Here is a 20860-nt window from a genome sequence, read left to right on the forward strand (position 1 = left end):
GTCGTATCTACCAATTTCCCTCGGTCGATTTTTCAAATCGAAATCGATCGTTATCGGACTTCCTTCTGTCGAGTCTTACATCAGACGAATTCGTCCTCCGTTTATTTTTATATAACTCCATAGAAAATGAATCTGAAATATCGTGTAAGATTAAATCCAGGCTAATTAGAAAAGATCGAATAGGTTATATCTTGATGAATAGTTCTCAGTTTGATGGATGCATTGCGCATTAAAGGAATTAGAAAAGGAAACGAAGATGGAAGCGCACTACTCGTCATGCGATTCCTCGATTAGTTCACAGACAATCCCAAAGTTCTTCTCCTTTTCTTGTATTTTCTTTTACCCATTCTCCGTTATTTTCGCAGAAGGAAACAAGAATAAGATATTACTGCGTTCATAGTGAAAGAATACGTTTTCTTTTCCTGATCCCTGAGGAAAAAAAATTGTTTCCCGCTGCGTTACGAAAAAAAAAAGAAAGAAAATTTCTTCCTCATCCCAAAACGTCCTCTCACGCGAGGTCGTCTTAATAAAGATTTGCATTTTCTTCCGGATACATATTGGGAATCGACCTTGGAAGAAAGACGTCATAACAACAAATAGGAAGCGTGAACGTGGCGGCGAATCGATTATGAAGGTTATTTGAAATGAACCAGAACGAGGATAGGTAAAGAAAAACTTAAGGTTAGAATGTTGAAATTTTTTTTCTCTAATATCTTTGAACGACAGGCGTAACGAAGTTAACGGAAAAAAATAATGTAACTTTTCCAGAACTTAAGAATATTGTTCTCGCTTTTCTAACCAGACCTAACCAATTTCCCGCTGCGAATGCTCATCGCCTTATTCGTATACCTCTTATATCTGGTTTCATCTCTCTCTTTCTCTCTCTATCTCTCGACAAACTGATGGATTTATGCTTTTACAAGTTTGACTATGTTCGCAGGGGGTTAATTGCTGTCAGCGTGAACGAAACCAGTCGATTTCTATGAACAAAGATTTCCTCCATACGCAACCCCGACGTTACTGGTCAGTTTACTCTTTCTTCTTCGGTTTTTTCTTTTCCCATTTTCTTAGAAGAAACTTAACGATAATAATCGCCCGTTAACCGACGTTGGTTTCTTTCGTTTACTATCCATTTGATCTTTCGTCTTTTGCACTTCCTTCTCTTTCTCCAAAAATCTTTATCTTTATTTATTTATTTATTTATTTATTTTATTCCATTAGATTTAACAATTACGATTAGATATTTTGTTTTCTTTTGTTTTATACATAGTTGTAGAATAATCGAGCAATCAAAGTATTCGTTTCTTTTTTTCTTTTTTTTTTTATGATATTTTTTTACCTCGTTGTCAACAAACTATACCGATCAACTTAGTTTAATATGATTTTATAATATTTATAATAATCGAATTAATAGCGAGATAAAAAATGACATATATATATACGTTACATTTCTACGTAACTTTTCTGTTTCAATTTTCACAATGTAGTTCACGAGAGTGAAACCCGACGGACTTCAAATCCAATTGTGTACGATTAACAAAGCTGTGCAAACTTTCTATTCGCAGAAGTCATGTTGTTGTCTTTCATACTGTCATTTCACTTTCTCACGAATACATCTCGACTCGTTGGATTTGTTGAGGAATAGGGTGATAAATAGAGAAAGGTACAAAATATTTTGAAAAACGCAACAGGACGAATTACAGGTTTGCCATGAAACGTAGATATATATATTCACATCTCGGAAATCTTTCATCTCTTACGTACGTATATAGGTTCTTTTATATAAATATTTCACGCGCTCGTTTCTCACCATTGCAGTAAGTACTTAAATTCATGATACATAAGAATGTATATGTGTGTATTTGTGTCTGTCTGTATATGTGAAAGAGAGCGAGAGAGAGAGAAATAGAGATGAGCCGAAAAGGATCTGAGAATATTTCGATAGGAAATAATTTCTCTCGTCGTGTACACCCAACTTTTTTGACTTTATCGCCAAATCCACGAGAAATGTGACGTTAGCGTTCTTCGAATTCCGTGTACCACATCGTAGCTTCAAACACGTTCCACTCTTCGAAATATATATATATATATAAGTAAATATATGTACATTTAAAAGGAAGGAAGAGTCTCGTCGTTCTGACGAGATTAACAACAATATACGAGCAGCCGACCAAACGAAAAATTATTATCAAAAGCTTTGACGAAATTAAAATGAAATGTCTATGAAGGGAACGAGTTTAACGAAATTGTATCAAAGATATCACAAGTAATACTTGTCAGTTAAATGTCGCTTTGAGATATCTCATTGTCAATCATTTTCAAAGCATTTTATCTTTTGCATAGATTTTTTTTTTAAATAAATTTAGGATAGAAGCAGAAAGAGAGAGAGAGAGAGAGAGAGAGAAAGAGAGAGAGAGCAAATTAAGATAGGATCTAATTTCATTTATCTTCCTTTCGACATTTTTTACTGTCTCTCTCTCACTCTCTCTCTTTTTTTTTCCTCCCTTCCGCAGAACTCGATTTTTTCGTTATAGAATATCACGTGGGTCGTTATCGTTTCATTTTTATATATGTATATATACGTTTGTATATATATATATATGTGTGTTTGTATATTCGTATGTGTATGTGTATATATCTCGAGGGTTTCGATCAAAACGTTTTGATCTCGAGCGCGCCGAATACCACTGTCGGTGGAGTTCGCTGCTCCGTTGTCCGCTACAGCTGAACTAACCGAAAAATTAAAACAATCGTAGGTCGCAATGTGATTCCCACCGAGATAAACTCTGCGCTGCTACTGATTGTGATAGTAACAACAAAAAATAACGCGTCATAATGGCCGCCAACAGGATCTTTTTATTTCGTTTCCATGTAGATATTCGACGGTTTCTCTTCGAAATGAAAAGAAAATTAAAAAAAAAAGAAAAAAGAAGAAAAAAATATAATAAAAAAAAAAAAGAAGAAAAAGAAAAAAATTTGAAATATAAAATTAAACGTGGTAGTATCGTATGAAGAAATTTTTTTATCGACAATCAAACGAACGGTCAACGTATGTATGTATGTATGTATGTATGAAAATAAATGATAATCAAAATTGCGAATCGCGCGAGATATTCGTGAATCGAATCGATGAATGTTACGAACAAATGTTTGTATTTGTCCAACATATATTGCTCCTTTCTTTTTTAATTGGTATAAGAGTTAATTCATTTCCAACATTTTAAATATTATAATAAATAAAAGGAAAAAGAAAAAAAAATGTTCGATACATTGTTATCCATCAATCGTTAATAATTTTCACAACGTTGTTATTTTCAATGAAATAACGTCCTTGTAATAAGTTAAAACTTTTATAGCCGTCTGTGTAACAAACTCGCTAAATATTTGTGGTATTATTATGAAATTATTTGTCAAACACATACGATCGTTTGTGCCGTAGATACACAAATGTAAATACGATAGAACGCTATAGGATTCCAACTATGGATTTTGTCTGATTCTGTTTGCACTTCTATAGCTCTTTCTTTCTTTTCTGTTTTTTTTTCCTCCTTCTCTCTCTCTCTCTCTCTCGCTCTCTCTCTCTCTCTCTTTTTTGTCTCTCCTATTCCACCCCTTTCGTACTCCTGGCAAAGCGACGATCTCCCCAACATCCACAGGTATTCGCAATTTTATTCCCGAGCGATAAATCATCGTCCACCTACGTATACGCAATTTCTTTTCGAATCGTAAATCAGTAAGCATCGCTTCCCATTCGCGTGTGTGAACGTCTGTACGACGATGAACGCAGGGGGTGAATCGAGAGGAAACGTCGATCTGTTCTATGAAACGTAAATTTATCCCCTATTTTTAAAGAAATAATATTCATTTTCGAAAGTACAATATAATCCGCTAAAGTAAATATTCTAAAATATATATATATATTAACCACACTATTTTTCATAACTTAATACCTATTATAAATAACTTAATATGTATTTATCTATGTTTACGATCTTTAAAAAATAGTAAATTTTGTGATGGAACCAGAAAATGAACTTTTTCATGAATCAGAGAGTCTATAATATTTTGAAAATATTGGATTTCCCGATATTATTGAAGATCATGCGCTTACGTGCACGAATTGTTTTATTGTTTTTAAAAACGGAAAATGCATACTTATTTATACCAACTATAACATATTTCATAATTTAATATGTACCTATCTATATATCATACGGAAAATATTGAAATTTTATGATCGAAATAAAAAGTGAACTTTTTCATGAATCTGCAGGTCCATAATATTTGGAGAATATTGAATTTCATGTTGGTATTGAAAATTGCATTTTTCTTTTTTTTTCTATTTTTCTTTTTCCAGACGAAACAGATGGACTATATATTGTCATTTTTTTTCTTTTTTATTTTTTTTATTTTTTTTTCTTTTGTTATAGTTACGTACTACAAAGTTCAATTAAGACCATTAACTTTTGCATTGAAATCAAAAGTTGAGATTAAAAGTAATTTATTATCTTTAAATAATGAGACGAGACGACATTGATTACAATACAAGTTAAGTACATTTCCAAGTGTATTTTCTGGGAACATAACAGGACGATTTCTGGCACCTCCGTCGGCCACTTTTATCTTATCTAAGGAGTTATCGTAAGTACACGATCGCATCGTGAAACTCGTTCTATCGTTCTCTCTCCCCGTCTCTCTCTCTCTCTCTCTCTCTCTCTCTCTCTCTCTCTCTTTCTCTCTATCTCTTTTTCTCTTCTATACTATTCCACAGTAACTCAGAGCAAGACCGAACTCAAGAATGTCTCTCATGTTTATTTAAAAGCTCGTGCTCGTTCGTTGTAATGTGTGTTGGAGAACACAGTCGCCTGAAAATTAACCATGAGTACCGCCGACACTTTCCTTCTAACTTTCTCCTTCTCTCTCTCTCTCTCTCTCTCTCTCTCTCTCTCTCTCTCTCTACACCCTCTACCCTTTTCTCTCGCTCTCTCGATCTTTGCCCTTTTTGTGGCAGGTATGATATCCTCTTTTCGTCCTAAAACGTGACATCCATTTAGTCAGGAATCTTGTCTCTCGATAAAGTCTTTCAGCATAATCTCCCGCCGCCTGGCGGTCACTTTTCAAGGTTGATAGTATGAAACGTAAAAGAAAAAAGAAAAAGAAAAAAGAAAAAAACGAAAAAAAAATGGAGAACAAAAAAGTAGCGCGTGCATGACATCGGTTTCGAGTCGATCTGTTACAAACGTTAAATTTCTGACAGTAGGAGAAAAAAAATGTCTATAGTTTCAGCGAAACGTTAAATAAATCAAATAAAAAGAGATAACTACGAATAGAGATCGAAAGAGTGATTTCTGCGTCGCTTTGACGCGTCGTTAAACGTCGCGACACCCAGTTGTCACGACTTCGGGTTTATTCAGAAATCATTTAACTCGCTTATGTATATATATATCCTGCGTAAATATTTATGATACGACGAGCGTAAATACTCAAGTACTTATGTATATTGTGATGTTCGATGCGTCATTAATGTCGAACGTTCACCCTTCGATCCAACGAATTAATTTATTCGACACTCGATAAACAGTCTTTTTATGGCCTACCCTACCTCCTCACTCCCCCCCCACCCTCCATTGCAGAAAAATATTTAACGAATCCTATTTTTTTCATTTTCCTCTTGTCGAACTTATCGGAGAAGTAATTTAGTCGTCGAAATTAGATTTTTGAAACTTTCAAATTGCTTCAGCCTCTTAAAGAAAAGTCTACATTCGACGGTACGCATTGCATTAATTATTTGTTCGTTTGAACAAACTAATGTTTCGAACTTCGAATGATAATTAATTAAACTTAGCCTCGTGCTAGAAGACGATAGATTTAGATGTGTATTATTGATCGATTGAAAACATTTCTTAGGGACCGGATGAACTTTGGACACTTTCTATGTCAACGCGTTGTTATCGAAACACGTTTATTTATAATGTCGCAACATCGTAAACTCATTTCTTATGAAATATTTTCCTATTGTGATCAATACGAAGAAAATTCACGTCCGTACACTCATGTGAGTACCTATCTCACAAACATTTTTGACGATTATCAGGTAAATTATCAGAGGTTTAAAAATCGTCGAAAGATTAGTATATGTTTGCTCAACAATGACGCATCGTCTTTGCAAACAGAACTAATCGAAACGAGGTCTTTGTTCCAAGAAAAAGTGACGAGATACTGTCAACGAAGGGACTATTTTAAAATCGAATCTCGAAAAATTCTTTTGAAAATTTTTCACAGATAGGTACATAACTTTAAACTCGACGATTAGATATCTTTATTGTTATTGCACGGTTTGATAAACGAGAATTTAGTGTGACAAATCTGTTTAATGGAATTGCATACAATTGCATTTAGCGATGCAAGTGAATTAATTCAAAACACTGTAAAGTATTTTTTATTATACTTGTAATCACTATTATATGACAGTTATATATATATATATATATATATATATATATATATATATATATATATAAATGTTTTTTCTTTTTTCAACAAGAAGAAAACAAATGGAATTAATTGTTTTTACAAATATTGTCCAATTTATTTTTTTTTTCAGAATGAAAGAAGTAAATGTAATTAAACGTCTTTACAAATATTTTCAAATTTATCTTCTCTTTCAATTGTTTTCTTTGTCTTTTAGCTCTTTTGTTTATAAAAACATCTGGGCAGCTCAATTTTCATAGTATTTTGTACTCGAAAAACGTACCTTCAAAGTAGGTCTTCGTGTGAAGAAAGTCAAGAAGCAGTATGAAGTTCGTCACGTCTTTGGCCGAGGTGACGCTCGAGACAGTGGAGGTGAATGTTTAACAAACACTCTGGAAATTCGCTGCATCACCTTTTCAGAGTCCACCCTTCGGCAAAGTCGGTGCACTTGGAGCGCTTCCAAAAAAGCTGCCGAGCTGTTCTATGCTCACGAGCGACAGCCATTCGCTCGTGAATGTTACGAGAAACGACGACGGGGCATGTAACAGAAAATTTCGCGGATAGTCTCGCGATCGAACACAAAATCGAATTCTCGTCATCCCTCGAGCATTCTCTTTTGCGTTTCGCAATCGTTCAAAAATCTTTTTTTTTTTGCTATCTCGAATTTTTTCTTTTTTCTACTTTTTTTTTCTTTTTTTTTTTTGCACCTCACCGATCAATGATCTTTGGTAGAAATTTTGACGAATGAATTGTATGAATATTTCCAGAATAGAATTTTCGGATTGGGATTAAAATAAATAAAAAAACAAAAATCGGGACGAACGTGATCGAATTAATAACTTAATAGCTTATTAATTCTATAAAAGGAACGATCGTCGTTTTTGTAAAAGTGAATTAGCTATATTCATAAGGATAAATTGACCGACTAATTATGAATCTCAAATGCACTATTTCCATTAGTTGTTAAATAAAAGGAAGACTGATTTGAAAATTTGCTTTTTAATACGAACACAAATGAAATCTCTTTTCTAATACGATTTTAGATTGATAAAGGTCCTCCGTTTGAAGTAGATATAATAAGCGTTTAAAAGCTGGGATCATTGCATCGTGAAATTCATCAATAATAATCGATGATGCAATTACAGTGAACATTAACAGACAAAATATGCCAGCATTAACTTTCGCTAATAGATCTCGCTGGTATCCAACCTAAAGATAAAAAAAGAAAATATTAAATACTAAATGCAGCTCTTTTTTAATCTTTTCCCAATGACAAGAAAAAAGAAAGAAAGAAAGAAAGAAAGAAAAAAAAGGAAAGAAAAAAGAAAAAGAAATCAAGGAATCTCATAAAAATTTAAATTTTCTCCAACGAAATTGTCTTTGAACGAAGCGAACGTTGTAGTTTAAAACGAACACATTGGAAGTCGTTATCAAAGTCGACTATTATTCCGATAGCATAATCATGCGCCATGACATACTTACGACAAAGATATCCACCCTCCCTAATGGACTTTTCTCCTTCCTACGATATACATTTCTATTCCTATCAGAACACCATTAAACAATGACCTGAATCCGTACCATATATTTTACTTTGCCACCAATCTAAGATAAAAAGTTTAAACTACATAGATCGAAATGATAATTGAATTAAAATCAAAATTGACCTGTTAAATTTTATTTAAGTATTAAATATCAATATAAACAAGTATATGAAGAAGATGTCAAAAATGACAGTAGGAATGCGAAGGAAAGAGAGACAGAGAGAGGGAGAGAGAGAAAGAAAGAGAGATATAATAAGTCAAAAGTAGAAAATGGCGAGTCTATTTCACAAACGTTGTCTACAAATGAAAACTCAAAGCTCCACGAGGTAAATACATACTTACAAGAATCGATCGATGAAGTAGAATAGTGAAGTCGAAGCTCGAAAGAGAAGGGAGAGAGCTAATGCCGACGCTTCTAACGTTAGTAACGTTGGTGATGGTGGTGGAGAATTGGTAGTGGTTGCTACCGTTTAATTAATTTTATCCACCGCAGTCTATCGGAGAAACAGTAGATATATACTGTAAACCATGACTTTCAATGCGTTTTCGTGAAGCATTGCACGCGAAGGTTCTCTTAGTTTATCGTCATATAAAAAATTATTAAAAAGAACGATAAAGAATAGGATAGAAAAATTTGTTTTAACTTTTAAAATGTTATTTTAAACATATAAAATATTCAATATAACTCATATTTCGTAACTCGTATAAATTCTCATAAGCTCTTGCATACGCATATACATATATGTATATGTATATGTATATATACGTATTTGTATATGTATTTATAATAGTTTCTGCTGGTGAGTTTGATGAATAATTGATATCTTGATTGGAATGTAATTAGTTTGAAATTAGTTTGGAATAGAGAAGACCGTCGAGAAATACAGAACTAACACTTTCAAACTTTACGTAAACAACAGTGTGACCGAGATTCATTCGTTTTTACTCTCGTTAGTCTTTACTGTTCTCTCTCTCTCTCTCTCTCTCTCTCTCTCTCTTTTTTCTCTTTTCTCTTCTGTCGGTTGCACGTCCTTGATCACATAATTAAGACGAATGAGATTGCCGTAGATCCTGTTAAGCAGACGAATTGGACGCAAGGGAGAGCAAATTGTAAGTCAATTACAATTCGATCGCGAGTACACTCCGTCGTACTTAAATGTTCACCGGAAAAAAATTTCTTTTTTTCTTTTCTTTTCTTTAATTCCCTTTTTTACTTCTTTTTCTTTTTTTTTCTTTTTTTTTTTTGTTTCAATGCCATCACGTTCACAGTTTCTTAATGAATATTATTGATATTATCGATAACGTAAACACACAATTAAATCGATCGATTTTGTTGTGAAAATAATTATTCAATAAATCCATATACATTTTAACGAGGCAATCGACAATTGTTTTATTGAATAATTTAAATGTAATAATTGAAAAGTCGATAAATAAATCCTAAATCCCTTTTTTTTCAATCGATATCATCGAAACTGGAAATCATCGATTTGTACAAATTATCGAGAACGTGTTTCATGCGATCATTGCGGTAGGATAGATCGCCAATGAGAATAATGAATTGCTCTGCGAGAAGTAATTAAACTTTGGGTATTCGTTGATAATTTATATACTACAACATGTGTTACAAAACAGCCGGGCATGAGAGAATATGCTGGGGGATATATTTTATACTATTGTCATTTCTTTTTTACGTTGTCAACGAAAAAGATATTTATCGTGTAATTAAAGGTATCGCTACGTAATTAGTCGATCGCAAACCGCCTCGACGAGTTGGTGAATGTTCGAACGCACTAATTATAGAAACTCGATGTATCGTAAACGTTCGAAAGAAAGAAAGAAAGAAAGAAAGGGAAAAAAAAGAGAGAAAAAAAAAGAAAAAGAAGAAAAAGTTTACGGAAAAGTTTGTTTTCCTTTACGATAAGTAAACGAATGTTTTGTTACTACTTTCTTTTAATTAAGTTTCCATGTTGCATGAGAGATAAGGGGGAAAGGGGCAATAAAGTTGAAAGAACGAATCTTTCATTGATAATAAATAAAATTCTTTTCCGATAAAAAATCGAACGAAGAAAATTCATTATCTTATTTCGCCGAAGACGGCGAATATAAAAGGGTTGGCTGTTTGAAAAATAAAATATTGAAAGTAATGATAAATCAAAAGAAGACAGAATGTTTTCCCGTCGGCATACCATAGTTTATCTCTCGGCTCTGTCGTATCGTTTAGAAAAACATATACAGAAGCTCTCCATTTCTTTTTTTGTTCGTCGTCAAGAGGAAAGGATTACCGCGCGTATTAACGCGAACGAGTTTAATGCGCGCAATTCAAAGAAGAAAGACAAGCCGAAGGAAGAGGCGGTTATCCACGGATGGACGGACGAACGAACGGACGGATGGACGGAGAAAAATCTTGTCCGGCGAGAAGATAGACGAGTAGGTAGGTAGGTAGGTAGGTAGGTAGGTAGGTAGGTAGGTAGATAGATAGGTAGGCGAACATCAGGGAATATCGTTGCCAGGAGCAAGTTCTTTCGACGGTAACATGACGACTGTCCGTCGTTCCGGAACAACTATTAAATCTTTCACAATTTCTATATTCTTCTATCTCTGTATTTCCTAGCAAAAGAACTACATTGTTATTCTCGTTGTATCGCGAGAAATATATATCTTGGCATAAGTTGAAATATCGAGTCTTCGACTTTGTTAGTTTCGTTCTACCATCGGAGATAGAAAGAAGAAAATATTTCGGTGAGAAAAAATGGAAATCGATCGGTCTTCATGAAAATCCAGACCAACCGGTAGTAGGTACCTCGTTGAACGACTAATTAGTAGGAAGGAAGGAAGAAAGAAAGAAAGAAAGAAAGGAAGGAAGGAAGGAAGGAAGGAAGGAAGGAAGGAAGGAAGGAAGGAAGGAAGGAAAAGTTTGGAACAGTCGTTGCCTTGGAAAAGTCGATGCGACGGTTTGCTCATCCATTAAAATGCCCAAGAGAAACGCGACGTATCGCAACTTTGGTCGTTAAGCGGCCGACGACGTGCGATAGAAGGAAAATCGCACCAAGCGAAGGAAACGCGCCACCAAGCGAATTTTTGTCTCTCGCTAAACGAGCGCGTAATTAGCCGTTGGATTTAGATGAGTGCACGTGTGCTTCGATATGTATTTACTAAGTATATACTATATAGTATATATATATATAAACGTATTTCCATATATAACGCATACATACATGCCAAAACATAGTTCAACTTGCATTTCAACATTCAGAATAATTAACAGGCTGCCTGTCTTGTTCAAAGATCGTTCTCTCGCACATTGGAATTCCACTCGACGTTCTTCCTTTTGATCTTAAAAAGAAAACTACTAGCCAGGAAGAATCTTGAACGCCGTGCAAATAGCGAGTATACGAAGTTCGTTGCACTCTCGCCATCGTTCGACCCACTTTTCATAAAATAGTTTTTTTCTTTGATTACGCGAAACTTCTTTTAAAATAATCGCCTAACAATTGGGAACGCAAATTATACAGTCAATAGAATCCGCTTTTTTTTGTATTTATTTGGGTTGCTTCGGAAAACTCTATCTCTTCTCTGCTTCCTTTTTTTTTTTCTTTTTTACAATATTTCATACCAAGGAACAATTTAACCTATCGTTTAGATATATACGTATGTACAATCAATGAGAAAAGCGGAATTTTTTTTTAACTAAATAAAAGTATAGATTTTTTTTCTATCGATAGAAATTATAAATGAGTTTATTTTCGATTATCGTCATTATCGATAGAGATATCATAATTAATATAGTCGTCCAATATCATTGCGAAACCGATACGCATACGTTTTTGTTTCATTTTTCCAATAAATTTGCTCAAAGTAAGTAATCACTTATTCCGGAAACGTTCCGTCGTATATATCTATTTATCTATTTATGTATATATATATGAACATACATACTTTGATTTACGAAGTATACGAACACGCTTCGTAAACCTTTACCTAAAGTCCAACTTTCATTATATACACATAATCCTAAACGTTTCGTTTATTTATGAAATCGTTCTTATGCAATATTCGACCATTTCTATATAATATTTTACCGAAGCGAATATCTTTATGGTTTTAGCTCGTACTACGAGTATATGACGTCCCGACGCGATTCAAACTGACACGAGCGTATGTATACTTCACCAAATTTGATGTCGCGCTCCAAATAACGCGAAAACATCTCTTACGTAAAATTTTCGTACGAAGAAAGAATATGAATGTATCGGTTATTTTTATACGAACGGTTGTTCAATTTTATCCTCGATTTGTTCCAAGAAAATAAAATAGGTAAAATCGATGTTTAAAAATAGGAATGAAAAAGGTCGATATTATCTTTATCAATTGTTATTGATGTAAGGCAAACGATCTTCATTTATCGTAGTTTCGTAAATACCGCAAATAGACAAGATCACTTTAATACGTTCAATCAATAAAGGAATAGCAAAACGATGACGATTACGTCTATGTTATCCGAGAAATTCTAATAACGCGATGTACAGCGAGGTGTCGCAACGCCCCACGTCTTTCCGATAGATGATCAATTAATTACTCCATTAATTCGTATTAACGACATTTATCTTCGATCATTCAAGATCTTTCATTCGTATTACTTTAACGATTTTTAATATTAAGAAATATTAGAAAATTATCGCAACCGAACTTATATAATAATTGTTCTTCAACTCGTAGCTTAAGATCGAGGGTGTTCATCCCTTCGACTAGCGCAAACTCCGAACGGGTGTTTCTCGTCACGAGGGTGCAGCACTGTGCAGGACCATTGCCAAGACGAAAGTCGGTTTTTCACGAGTGAAAATTTCTCTCTGTTTATCTCTCTTTCTCTCTAACTCTCTCCTTCTCCCTTTTTTTCTCTCTCTCTTTTTTTTTCCTTTCCCTTTCCATCAGCCGACGCGATCGCTTCGGGTGACCCTCAGCGTATAAAGAACGTAGAAACGTTCCTACGACCCTTCTTCTTGCACCCCTCTACTCGAGTATTGCACGTAGCAAAAAGAATGCAAGAGAGACGGACAGAATTTGTATGCGTGTCCTATGCGCGCGAGTATGTTGAGAGAGAGAGAGAGAGAGAGAAAGAGGGAGGGAGAGAAAGAGAGAAAGAAAGAAAGAAAGACTCACCGCCGACGTTTCTCCGCCGTCGCGAATCCTAGTGGTGGGGATAGCTGGCAACGTGACGTTTGCGTCCGTAGTGGGGGTAGACCGGCCGACTCGGTGCCAGCGAACCCTCACTCAGAGCAACAGTGTGCTGCGCGCCACCGTACAGTAAGTGTCGTTCTTCTCGAGCTGCGAATTATATTCGTTATATACTATACGCGCGTGTATCATCCACGAACAAAAGTACGAATTAGTGTAATACACTCGTGAAGAAGAAGAGAAAGAAGAAGAAGGAGAAAAGTGAAACAAGATTATACACCTTCCTAGGATTTAATATTTCTATTTTGTTCCGATATTTCGATCGTATTTTTTCTTTCTCTTTATTATTTTTTCTATTGATTTTCTTTTTCTTTCTTTTTCTTTCTTTTCTTTTTTTTCTTTTCTTTTCTTTTCCTTTCTTTTCCTTTTGCTTTTCTTTTTTTTCCTTGCGAGGATAGTGCAAAGAAGTGAGAATTATACGCGAAAGAAGAGTTTTGTTTTTCGTAGTGATTACAAAGTGAAACTTGTGATACATGTTCGAACGATAAGAAATAAAGCGGGAAAATTTTGATGAAAATCCTCGAAACGAAGTGAATGGATGGAGATGGCGTAGGATAGTGTAAGAAAAGTCGTCGTCTCTCCCGACGAAGCTTTTCACATCGCAAAAGCGACGATCATCATCATCATCATTATCATCATTATTATTATCATCATCATCATCATCATCATCATCATCATCTTCGACAGCAGGATCTTCGGAAGAACAAAGGACAAGTGATATTCTTAGATCCGTGCATCTTATGATACTTCGGAAGAAACGAAGCATATCCTCGCGTACGAAAGAGAAATCTACGAGAAACGAAAAAAAGGATTTTATGTTGTTTTTTACGTCATTTAAATTTTCGTTATTTGGTAATGACTTTTTAAAAGAGTACGTTGTACGCGTGTGTAACGGAAATTGTTTCGTGAAAGGAAGAAACAAAAAAAAAGTTTTCATTGGTGGGAAAAAAATTCGTGTCTCTTAGAATCGGCGAGAAATATGAGCGCTCGTCGTCGTAGTTGTTGTTAACTAGCGCATACAGACAACGCACATATCTTCGCTCGAAATTTGAAGGTATGTATGCTAGAAAAATTTCGATATACATTATATCTTCCTTCCTCGTTTATGTTCTTGTGGATTTAAAAGAAAAAAAAATTTTTTTTATTTTTTTCTTTTTTCTATCCCTTCATATCGAAAGGCAAAAAGACAAGGAAATTGCGCAAGTGTCGTTACATGAAATATTATGTGTAATAACATGTATAAGGATAAATGTGTATGCATGTATTACGTATGTTCTCCTTGATTATATCTGAAAATGGGTGTTAACGTAGTAGTAATTGCAATTGCGGGAAATAGGCCATATAGTCGAACTTGAAAGCTCATTTTACCGGAAATTTAACTTTTCGAAGTGTGGGCGAAATCAACGGAGACGCGCGCGGAACGGAATGAACACACATACACACACACATATACACACTGTGTTCAAAGCGCGTAATGCGCTCCGCTTCGCTTCGGCGTAAGGATATACGCCGGCCACGCGCTTTCAACTTCTCGCACGTGACCTCTTTTCTTTTCTCTCTATCTTTTTCTCCTTCTTTCTCCGTCTCTCATCAACACATTTCGCTATAAGTTCCTTTTTTTTCCTCCCTTTCCTTTTCTTTTTTTTACCCTCGTCGTTTTTTTCCGCATAAGCGAAAAAAATAGTTCATAACGGGAGAGCGACTTTTGTGCTTTTAAGCGTGAAAGCGTTTCTTTCTCTCTTTTCTTTTCTCTCTCTCTCTCTCTTTCTCTCTTTCTCTCTCTCTCTCTCTCTCTCTCTCTCTCTTACTCTCATTCTCGCTCTCTTTCTGTTTCTTTCTCTCTATCGATCTACCTCGTTTTTTTTTCTGAAACAGTCGATGATGCCATTCTTTTCAGTTTTCTTTTTTCTTTCTTTTTTTTTATTTTGTTTTATCATTATTCTCCCGTAGGCCATCGTTTAACGATCAAGTGTGTAACACATTTGAAAGTTGGTCAAATTTTTAAAGGAAAGTCTCATTTCGATTAGTGAAATTTCAATTGGGCCGAATGTTCGCGGCGAAGTATATTTAGTGATAAAAATATTTCGTTTTATTGTAAGATAGAATAAGATAAATAGAAAGAGAAAATACAAGGAAAAGAGGCATATTCGTACTTCGTAAAGTATTTTGACCTTTACGCTTTGAAATCTGAACGGGTGTGACCGAGAAGGAAAGGAAGGAATCGGTGGTCTTCGTGGTCAGAACTCATTTCAAGGGTCGACTTTCGACGATCTCGTTTCTGGGTTTATGCTGGTGCCTCCTGTTCCGTCACTAAGAGAAAGAGAATCGTCTTTTCTTTGTTTTTTTTCTCCCCCATTCTCCGAATAATATAGAAAGTGCCCTTCTTTCTTTTTTTTTTCTTCTTAATTTTTCTTTCTCTTTTTACCGAGTTCAAAAATATTGGTATCTATAATATATCCTATAAGATATAATTACTTTGCGTTACTTTAGTTTGAAAAAAAAAAGAAAGAAAGAAAGAAAAGTGATACACCATTCACGAATCCTTCTCTTTGTTCTCTTTATAAATAATCGATTCTATTTATTTTTTTAAAGAAATGTTCGACAACGAATTTCATGAAGAGTGAGCCTCCCTCGACGTATTACAGACGACGAAGTAACTTATTCTTCTTGAAAGGGAACAACGAACAACTTTGTATTATTAAACGTACTATCATTATCTTGAACTTTCAAATGGACTTTGAAATTTTCTTTGAAAAAGCCGGACTAACTAGCGACAAAAGCGGTAGCGCTTGGCCAGGGGTGAGGTGACGTGATGGGAGGAGGAATAAGGATGATCGGTCACTTTGTTCCTCCTTCTATTAAAAACTTCCTTCCCTTTTCTTTCGTTTTATTCGATGATGAATAAGATCTACGTTTTCATTCTTTTTGATTCTCGAGAAGAAGTTGAATTCGTCCTTGTGTTATTTATTATTATTGATATTCGACGTTCGTCGTTTATTAATTATTCTTTTATTAACACAATGTTGAACGATGTGCTAATATTATATGGACTTATTGGTCGTCCACAGTGCCAACTTGAAATTCATTTTGTTACTTAACACGATATAGATATTATTTCGAAATATTATCTATACGAAAGATAAATAAATCGAGATGTATTATAATCATATTTAATGAATTTATCTTACTCGGTGGATAATGGGAGAGGAAGGGACAGAGGGATGGGGTGGTATGATTTTGATATCATCGTAGTAACGATGATAGTATTGAAAAATTTATATACAGGGTAGCTACTATTTTAGTTATTGCTATTTTATTAGTTATTGCTGGGCATTACATGCAGATATTTTAATCTTCAAGGGATGCTCTATAAAACCTACAAAAAGAAAAAAAGAAAAGAAAAGAAAAAAGATTTAAAATAAGAAAGAAAACGAACATGTTTTGGACTTTTTTAAATCCTTCAAGCCTTTTTCAGTAGCCACCCTGTATATATATACTCTAATTATGTTGTTTTTATTAAATTTCTTGGCGTCGTGTCGTCATCGACATCGTTATCGCTACCGTAACCCATTCCCCCCCATGATAGGATTAAACGTTTTAATAATATTAACAAACAAATTTTTCGTATATATAAACATAACGTAACGTTAGAAAAAACGTCCTGTTACCTCCCAATAAAGAGAAAGAGAAGGGAGAATAGTGGCTTCAGAGAGCGATCTTTTTTCTTGCGGGTAAACGTAATGCGATATCTCGACGTTACGGATCCAATTCCGCGGCGGATACCGAACGGGATGCTATGAAAGAAAGAAAGAATGAAATGGAGAATGAAAAAAAGGGAGAGAAAGAGAGAGATTGCAGCAGCGAAAGGTGGAAAAGAAAAAACTTGCAAAGCAAATAAATTGAAGTTCCTCGCGGAGATTAAGAGGAGGTAGAATACAATCCTCCAAGCGGAAGCTCGCGTAACGCGATACGAGAAACAGCGTCGAAATCATCACCTCCCTCCTTCTTTTTCTTTCTCTCTCTCTCTTTCTCTTTCGCTTTTGATCCCTCTTTAGGTTTGATTTCTAACGAAAGTGAAAGTTCCCGGAGATCGAATTTCGCAATTCTTTGAAGCTATAAAAAATATCGATGATATCATCTGCCATCATCTTCTATCATTTGCTTTACTATTTTCATTTTATGCAAGAAGCTAAATTGATCATATCGATATATATATATATATATATATATATATATATATATATATATATGACGACATAGAAGCGTCACCATCATCGCAATAGTTGATGTTCTACGAAATATTCTGATGGGTTTAAAATTCGAAAATATTTTTATTTAATGCCGTAAAAATCTCGACTTATACGATAGTATTGTGCTTTTTCAGGCTCGTGATTAGAAAGAAATAAAATATAAGATAAAAATAATTGGAAAGAAAAAAAACCAAAGAAAACAAACAAACAAAAAGAAAAGTTTGCATATCTTGCAAGAATGAAACAGAGAAGAAAATCTTGACAATAGGAAAAGGGAGAAAAGGAGGGATTAGGAAAGTATCTCGACGTTATGCTTTTCAAAGTTCATAGAGGTAGGATGCAAGTAAGATTAAAAAAGAATAACCCCCATCGTTGATGCTAGAAATGCATTTCGCATACATGGAATGTTCTGCTCTTAACGGAGATGTACTAATAAATCTAAGAAAAAGGAACGAATTGCATCTCTCTCTCTCTCTCTCTCTCTCTCTCTCTCTCTCTCTCTCTCTCTCTCTCTCTCTCTCGTTTTCCACTATTCCTTTTATCGGCCTTCGTTTCTAGAAGGAAAAGTAGGAAAGTTTAGTCGTATTTTGTCATTACATCGTCTCGGTTTATATCTCAGCAAGTTCTGAGTGTCGCCTACGAGGAGAGAAACGAGAGAAACTCGCTCGCTTTCCACCAAAGCGGCAAGAGAAAAGTAGAAGCCATGGAAAATGCGTGTGACTTGAAGACTACAACGAAGACGATGACTACGACGACAACGACGACGACGACGACGACGACGACGACGATGAAATTCGAATTAATCTCGCGACCATCTCGTGGAAATCCCGGTCTTCGGTTCTGTACAAGCGCCACGACTGCCACTGACAGTTATTAGAAAGTTATGGCATGTTGGTGAATGAGAAAGACAGACAGATAAGCAGACAGGGAGAGAGAGAGAGAGAGAGAGAGAGAGAAAGGGAGAATGAGAAAGAGAGAGAGAGAGAGAGAGAGAGAGTCAGAGCAAGGGAGAATAGAATGTGCTCGAAATTCAAGACACCGAGCTGCAAGATAGAGAAAGGGGAAACATCTCTGTCGGTCTCTCTCTATCTCTCTCTTTCTCTTTCTCTCTCGTTCGCGACACAACTTTATTTCGGTCTTTTAGCAACGGCGGGGGTGCTAACTCGTACATATACCACGTAGGAGAGCTCGTTGTCTCATCCTCCTCGACGTTATCGTTCGTTGTCTCTCTATGTATAATCGAGAAGTTTTGAAATTATTTCTAGGATTCTTTTGAAAAAAAAAAAAAAAGAAAAAAGAAAAAAACTCGAGAAGAAAAAGAAAGAAAGACAGAGAGAAGGAAAAGAAAAAAGTAGATATTTCTTCCATAATAGACTATTATTGTAAAGAAATTCTAATGTAAAAAGAAATGTAATCAACGTTTTTTTTTCTTTTACTTTTTTTTCTTTCTTTTTCTTTTTTCTTTTTTTTTATGTTTTATTCGATCAGAAAGTTTGGATTGATTAATAAAGAAAAATGCGATAAAGGAAGAAGACAGGACGACGACTTCATCGAGTCGAGAATAATTTGCAGAATTACAATTTATAAACTTTTTCATTCGAAAAATGAACAAACTTTAAAATATCTTTTTTCTTTTCTTTTTTCTTTTTTCTTTTTTTATTTTAATTTCTACATACATTTCTATAGTATGTATGATAGTTTAAATTTATATTTATATTTTTTTTACCCTTTTCAGTGTTGTTTCATATTTAATTCATCAAATAATTGTTATTACGTTTTCGCAAATAGTTTTTGATTAAATTTCATTCTAACGTTATGTGTCTTATCGCGTATCACTGTTTGAAGTTTGATCTAATTGTCTGAAGCTACGATGATATACGTGTCTATATGAATATAAATTTATATGATATTAATATTTCATATATTATTATAAAAAAGAAAAAATATATATATATATATTTATATTTACAAAATTTTATTTATTAAATTACAAATTTACAAAATATAAATAAAAATATATATATATATTTCTTATTATATATATATATATTATTTATTGGATTGTCCGGAAAATTCGTGTCAATTTGTGATAGATAATGTAATGACAAAATCGGCACGGACTTTTTGTACAATCTAATATTTATATATATATATATATATATATATATATATATATATATATATATTATCTATTTTATATTTAATTCATCTAATAATTGTTACTACGAATATTTTACAAATAATTATAGATAAAAATTGGCGTTAAATTTTATTCTAACATTACTACATGCTTTATCGTATGAAGCTTGATCTAATCGCTTGACGATGACGACAACGACGACAACGACGACGACGACGACGACGACGACGTCGTATGTGTGTCCTATGTATAAGGTAGGGGTTCGTTTGGAGAAGGAAGGGGTATACCTAGAAGAGCGACAACGTGCCAAGAGCGGTAGGTTTCTGCCAACGACGCCGGAATTAGATATTGTTCTCAATGCGGTCGTGCACGGAAGGAAAGCCTATCGTAAAGCCGACGATAATGATACGAGTGTTAGTACGCGATGCCGACGTGATAGCGATATATTTCCTCTTCCTGCCATGATACTTTTCTATTGCCGACAGGGAAAGAGAGAGAGAGAGAGAGAGAGAGAGAGAGAATATTACCATGAAGGATGGGAACGCTGATTACCGTTATACCAAATTGCTTTCTACGAAATGAGAAGATTGTCTGGAGATAACGAGACAAATTATATATAGCTATATCTACTATCGATCTTTTCAACGATACTAATTGAAAGTGATTTATAATAATTTTTTCGTAATTTTTTGTCGTCCCTTTTGTTTTTTGTTTGTCTTTTCTTTTTGTTCTTTTTTCTTTTCCTCCCCAAAGTGATTACCGAACGAATAAGTGAAGTGATTTCTAATGGTTTTCTAATAAAATTTATTCTCTCTCTCTCTCTCTCTCTCTCTCTCTCTCTCTCTCTCTTTTTCTCCTTCTCTCTTTCTCTTTCTCTCTTCGAAATATTTCTATTCATTTTTAGTAGAGTAATAATTATGTTTGTTTATATGTTATTATTATTATTATTATTATTATTATTGTTATTATTATTATTGTTATTATTTAATAATATCAAAGAATCAAATTTATTATTTAAAATCAAATGTTAAATTTTTATATTATTAACTATCGTATAACCAAATTTGGATGTTGAGGAAAGAAGAAAAAGTTTCGAAGAACTTTCTCCGTTGGTGTGTTGTTACGTTTGTAAAATTCGCGAGAAAGTTCGGATTTGAGGGTTTACCTTAGCAAACAAGAAGAAACTATAGTCGATGATCTCTTTATGAAATGAACGTAAA

The 20860-nt window shown here is 34.2% G+C and overlaps 1 protein-coding gene across 6 annotated transcripts in view; it reads left to right on the plus strand.

Moving 5' to 3' along the window:
- Window positions 1-20860, plus strand: part of LOC124431807 — a 404139-nt gene that overhangs the window by 260975 nt on the left and 122304 nt on the right. Inside the window, exon 1 of one of the 6 annotated variants that reach the window (XM_046980144.1) lies at window positions 13175-14304. The exons of 4 other annotated variants lie outside the window; for them this stretch is intronic. The gene's annotated coding sequence lies outside the window, so the exon portion shown is untranslated. Of the gene's footprint in view, window positions 1-13174; window positions 14305-20860 lie in introns of those variants that run through there. One more of the 6 variants, XM_046980127.1, reaches the window with a different exon arrangement.

This window comes from Vespa crabro, chromosome 1 (genome assembly GCF_910589235.1).
Source record: "Vespa crabro chromosome 1, iyVesCrab1.2, whole genome shotgun sequence".
NCBI lineage: Eukaryota > Metazoa > Arthropoda > Insecta > Hymenoptera > Vespidae > Vespa > Vespa crabro.